Here is a 6,031-nt window from a genome sequence, read left to right on the forward strand (position 1 = left end):
TGTTATCGCTCTCTGCAACTGCCTGACAGGAGGATGGAGCCAGGAGGGGGCTGGTCTCTGCTCCCAAGGAACAAGGGATGGGACAAGAGGAAACGGCCTCGAGCTGCACCAGGGGAGGTTTAGATGGAGATGAGGAACAATTCCTTCCCCAAAGGGTGCTCAGGCATTGGAACAGGCTGCCCAGGGCAGTGCTGGAGTCACTGTCCTTGCAAGTGTTCACACACCGTGTAGCCGAGGCCCTCAGTGCCATGGGTTAGTGGTGGCCTTGGCAGTGCTGGGGAATGGTTGGACTTGATGATCTTAAAGGTCTTTTCCAACCCTGTTGATTCTGTGATTCTATCAAATCACTTCCCTTTCACCCCAACCATTGGCTCTTGGAGCCAGGCAGGTCCCAGTCTCCCCCAGCCCCTATGCACCCCGTCCCTGCTCCCCACAGCAGCTCTCACTGCCTCCAGAAGTGTCTCAGATTTACCAGGGCCGCCCATTCAGGTTTCCAAGCCTGTCCCCAGCCCCAGCAATAATGATTTCACTGTGCTGGTGGTCAGACCCTGCACCCTTGGCAGCAGCCGCAGCCAGCTGCTGTTACAAGCGAAGTGAATAACTGCTTGCACTGAGGTGTTGGTATTCAGGCTGAAGGCTTGGAACAGCCTCTAATTATATTCCCATCCCCACGTCTTGTATATTCTGCCCCCCCAATGGTTGTTGTGGGAATGTTCTCTTCCCACAACACCATTGCAGACCCCCAGGATTTAGTAGTGTAACCCCAAATAGTCCAAGTGGGGTTTATTTTGCAGCAAAAGGGGCTCCCTGTGACTCAGACATTATAAATCTCTGTGACATGAGCAAAGGGTCCAAAAACAACACTGTAACTGACATTTTTCCTTGCAAATTAATGGGCCAAAGGCACTAACCCGCTCCTTGGTTCATAAAGGGCTTTTAGGCAGTTGTATGAGAACCTCCATGATGCACACTTGAGTGTCCAGTGCTTACCATCCTGTAGAGACAGAGCTGGATCTTCAGATACCAACCCTGAGCTGAGAAGAGCATAGAGGGAAACAGGATTGTCACTGCTGCCCTGGGTAAGCTGTCCCCAAAGCCTTCAAGAGCCAATGGGTGGAGGAACCAGTGTGCCTGTGCTCTAAAAAGCTGCACTGCAAAAGATGCCCACTTTAGAGGTAAAACTAGGACTACGGCTTAACCTAAGTTTAGGGAGGGGAGATTAAGACTTGTTTCTTTATAAACTAGCAAATATTGGATGAAATAGTCACACTGCTTTGTAAGCACCCTGAAGATGACAAGGACATCAGACTTGATGGACTTGTCAAAAACTGATGTGTCAAATCGATCTAATGTCTTTTTGTGACCAGAAACTTTGCTCTGTGCACAGACAAGGACCTGTCTGTGTCAAACATGATCAGGGCAGTGAGGTTTTGTCGCTGTCTCACAGGGGACCCTCATCTACATGCAGTTGTTGTAGGATGGGTGAAAAACCTGTTTGTAAGGTACCAGGGGAGTGGTCATCAGCTGTGCACTGTCAAAACAGACAGATGGATGGAGTGGGCATCCATACAGGGTCTCTCCTGGGGCAGGTTTATTCAATATTTTCATTAACAGTTGAATGATGGCATAACACGGATGATTATTAGATTTGCAGACAATGCCTCGCTGGAAAGGACAGTGAGTGTGTCGGAGGACATGGCTGGAATTCCAAGTGATGTCAGTAAATTGGGAAGGTGTTGTAAAGAAACTTCAATATCTCTGTGATCAGTAGAGAGGTCATAACTCCTCATGGTCTATTGAAGTATCCAATACAGAAACCCTGAGAAGGCAGTTTGTCCCGGGACACTAGGATGTGTCTGCTGCAAGGACATGGCTGCTATGGCAGCTCAAGGAGAGCCCATTTGGCAACCACCACCCAAAGGCACCCTACTGGTGGCTCTTGCTTTCTGTGTGAAGCCTAGAACTAGGTTCAAGGCTCCTGAGTGCCCCTCATCATGACATCAGGCCATGACCCATCTCTGGCAGTGTTCAAGGGCAGGTTGGACACAGGGGCTTGGAGCAACCTGCTCTAGTGGAAGGTGTCCCTGCCCATGACAGGGGTTGGAGCTGGATGAGCTTTAAGGTCCAATCCAACCCAAACCAGTCTGTGAGGATGGAATCAGCTTCCAGGTTCCAGGGACGTTGGCACCACATGATGCCATATAATGAATGTCCCGGCAGTCCACAGAGTCTGAGCAGGCTCCCCAGGGTATCCAAATACTATAGGATATTTGGGTGCAATGGAAGGACATTACTAGGGGCTTGCATGTTGGATGGAGACAAATGCGGGGACTGTGAGAACGAAGACCTTAGGCCCACTGTAGGAGAGGATCAGGTTCGAGACCATCTTAAGAACCTGAACGTGCACAAGTCCATGGGACCTGATGAAATCCATCCACGGGTCCTGAAGGAGCTGGCGAATGAAGTTGCTAAGCCACTGTCCATCATATTCGAAAAATCCTGGCAGTCAGGTGAAGTTCCCGATGACTGGAAGAAGGGTAATATAACCCCAATTTTCAAGAAGGGGAAGGTGGAAGACCCGGGGAACTACAGACCAGTCAGCCTCACCTCTGTGCCTGGCAAAATCTTGGAACAGTTTCTCCTGGAAAACATGCTAAGGCACATGAAAAACAACGAGGTGGTTGGTGACAGCCAACATGGCTTCACTAAGGGGAAATCCTGCCTGACCAATTTGGTGGCCTTCTATGATGGAGCCACGGAACTGATGGACAGTGGCAGAGCAGTTGATGTCATCTACCTGGACTTGTGCAAAGCATTCGACACTGTCCCACATGACATCCTTGTCTCTAAATTGGAGAGACATCAATTTGATAGATGGACCACTCGGTGGATAAAAAACTGGCTCGATGGCCGCACGCAAAGAGTTGTGGTAAATGGCTCGATGTCCAGTTGGAAACCTGTAACGAGTGGTGTCCCTCAGGGATCGGTGTTGGGACCGGTCCTGTTCAACATCTTTGTCGGTGACATGGACAGTGGGATTGAGTGCGCCCTCAGCAAGTTTGCCGACGACACCAAGCTGTGTGGTTCGGTTGATACGCTGGAGGGAAGGGATGCCATCCAGAGGGACCTTGACACCCTTGTGAGGTGGGCCGATGCCAACCTTATGAAGTTTAACCAAGCCAAGTGCAAGGTCCTACATCTGGGTCAGGGCAACCCCAGGCACTGCTACAGGCTGGGCAGAGAAGAGATTCAGAGCAGCCCTGCAGAAAAGGACTTGGGGGTGTTGGTTGACGAGAAGCTTAACATGAGCCGGCAGTGTGCGCTTGCAGCCCAGAAAGCCAACCGTATCCTGGGCTGCATCAAAAGAAGCGTGACCAGCAGGTCGAAGGAGGTGATCCTGCCCCTCTACTCTGCTCTTGTGAGACCCCACTTGGAGTACTGCGTACAGTTCTGGTGTCCTCAACATAAAAAGGACATGGAGCTGTTGGAGCGAGTCCAGAGGAGGGCCACGAGGATGATAAGAGGGCTGGAGCACCTCCCATATGAAGACAGGCTGAGAAAGTTGGGGCTGTTCAGCCTGGAGAAGAGAAGGCTGCGTGGTGACCTCATAGCAGCCTTCCAGTATCTGAAGGGGGTCTACAAGGATGCTGGGGAGGGACTCTTCCTTAGGGACTGTAGTGGTAGGACAAGGGGTAATGGGTTCAAACTTAAACAGGGGAAGTTTAGATTAGATATAAGGAAGAAGTTCTTTACAGTGAGGGTGGTGAAGCACTGGAATGGGTTGCCCAGGGAGGTTGTGGATGCTCCATCCCTGGCAGTGTTCAAGGCCAGGTTGGACAGAGCCTTGAGCCACGTGGTTTAGGGCAAGGTGTCCCTGCCCATGGCAGGGGGGTTGGAACTAGATGATCTTAAGGTCCTTTCCAACCCTTACGATTCTATGATTCTATGATTCTATGAGACCTCCTACATGAGCCTTGGGGTGTGCTGGAAAGGAGTCAGGGCAGGGAGGAATGGGATTTGAAAGACCATACATCCACCTAAACGTTCAGGTATTGAAGAATGAGGTGAGGCTCAAATGTCTTTATGGCTGTACCTCATGCCCAGACCTCATGTGGCACCACCCCAGCACCATCTGCATTTCAGCACTGACTGAGCCGCCCCCTGTTATATCCTCAGAAGTTTAAAAATCCTTCATGAGCTTTTCTGCTTACACCAAACAAACAGTATTTACCAACTGTGTGGCTAATGCTGATTTACTGCTCCCAAGGCAGCTCTGCTGAAGGCAGTGATGGGTTGTCCTGCCTCCTCCCAGAGAGCAGGCAACTGCTGCTCTGCTCCTACCTCAGTACATGGACATGGTGGGTCGTCTCCTGCCCCCCTTTTCTCCAGCTCCCTGGCGGGCCTCATTCTATGTGCAGAAAGTCCTGTTTTGGAGTCCTCTGCCCTGATGTAAATAACCTCCATATCTTCATTCCCACCTTTTCCCATCTCTTCTGAGGTCCTTCACACAGAGCTCATCTCACCTAAGTATCCTCCTTGTGTTTCCCCCTACCTTTCGGAGCTCCTGGACCCTTTCCATTGCTTTCCAAGGGCAGGAAGCCCTTTACAAAAATAATGTATATACAAACAGATAAAATCCTAGCAGAGAATAGCCGGATAAAACTCCATGTCCTGGCCTACAAGACAGGGCTGCCTGATGGGAGTGATGGATATCTGGGCATGGCTGACGCCAGTGGCTCCAGAATGCCGCCTCCGAGTATTTTTGGTCTATTGTACAGGATTTGAGGCAAAGAGCAACCTATTCCTGCTCTGCATGACAACATTTCCTGAGCATCAGCAGATATTATTAGTAGCTACTACAGCAGTCAAACATTTCCCATTATTTACCTGCTACAAGACAATTGGCATTTGTGCTGCTACACACACCTTTGGGATTTGACATGTCCCTCACCTACTCCCAGCCCTGCTCACAAGTATTTCCTCCCCTCAGCAAACCAGGGGCTGTTTTTCCTGAGGCTGTGTCCATCCCCATGATGGAAGGACAGGACAACTCAGCTTGTCCCCTATGTCTGAGAGCCCAGAGAATTCCCTGGTGGAATATTTCCACCCCTATAGAAAGGTCCAGAATAAAATATCAGCATTTGATCGGGACTGCTGGAGCCTGGACATTTGGTGCCTGGATTTGTATTCAATGAGGAATTCTGCTGGTTGACAATCTGTGTTCAATCTAATGAGGAACAAAGCCAATTAAAAATAATAGGGACCCTGCGCTACTGCCTGTAACAAAACAATAATAATAAAGGCTAAATCCATTTAAGTGTTCCACTTAGATAAAATCCAACCATTCCAATCTGACTCTGCCTTTCTCATTATTTTCTGTAATCCGCTCTCATCAACACTAAGTCATTGGAAATGCAGAATTGGAACAGCTGGTTCTGATAAAGCTCAGACTAAACTGCATCCCTGTCAATGACTTCCAGAGGAAAACACAGGCAGCCGTTCTCCCCCGCCACGGACAATGTTTCCCAACATGGGATTTCTCTCTGCGCTTGGCCCATTGAGTTGCAGGAAGTCTCTTCCATAGCTTGAATTTTGAGGAAAGGATTGTGTCAAGGGTAGAAGTCATCATCATCCTCCTCTTATAGCATAGGTTGGGGAGCTCTTCTGTAGGTCTGGTCTAAGTGAATTTACCTGGCAAGAGGAACTGCTGGGTAACTCTGCTTGCATCCTACCACAGCAATCATTAGCATTCCATTTAAAAACCAAAGCTGCACAAGTTGGAAATACATGGGAAGACTGTTAGCTGAGTCTCATAACCACCATACCCCATCCAGCTGGATCTCAGCTCTTTGTTTAACTTTCTTCCTTCAAATATCAGGACGGGAGCTCATTTAATGAATGTGAGAGGTGGTCTCTATATGCACATGATCCATACAGCTGTAAATCATTGCATTAAATTGGAGGCTATTTGCTACATAAGGTAGGGTAGTTCTGGCAAGCAATGTTGCTGTGGCTTTGCATTTCATGCATG

This window comes from Strigops habroptila, chromosome 12 (genome assembly GCF_004027225.2).
Source record: "Strigops habroptila isolate Jane chromosome 12, bStrHab1.2.pri, whole genome shotgun sequence".
Classification (NCBI taxonomy): domain Eukaryota; kingdom Metazoa; phylum Chordata; class Aves; order Psittaciformes; family Psittacidae; genus Strigops; species Strigops habroptila.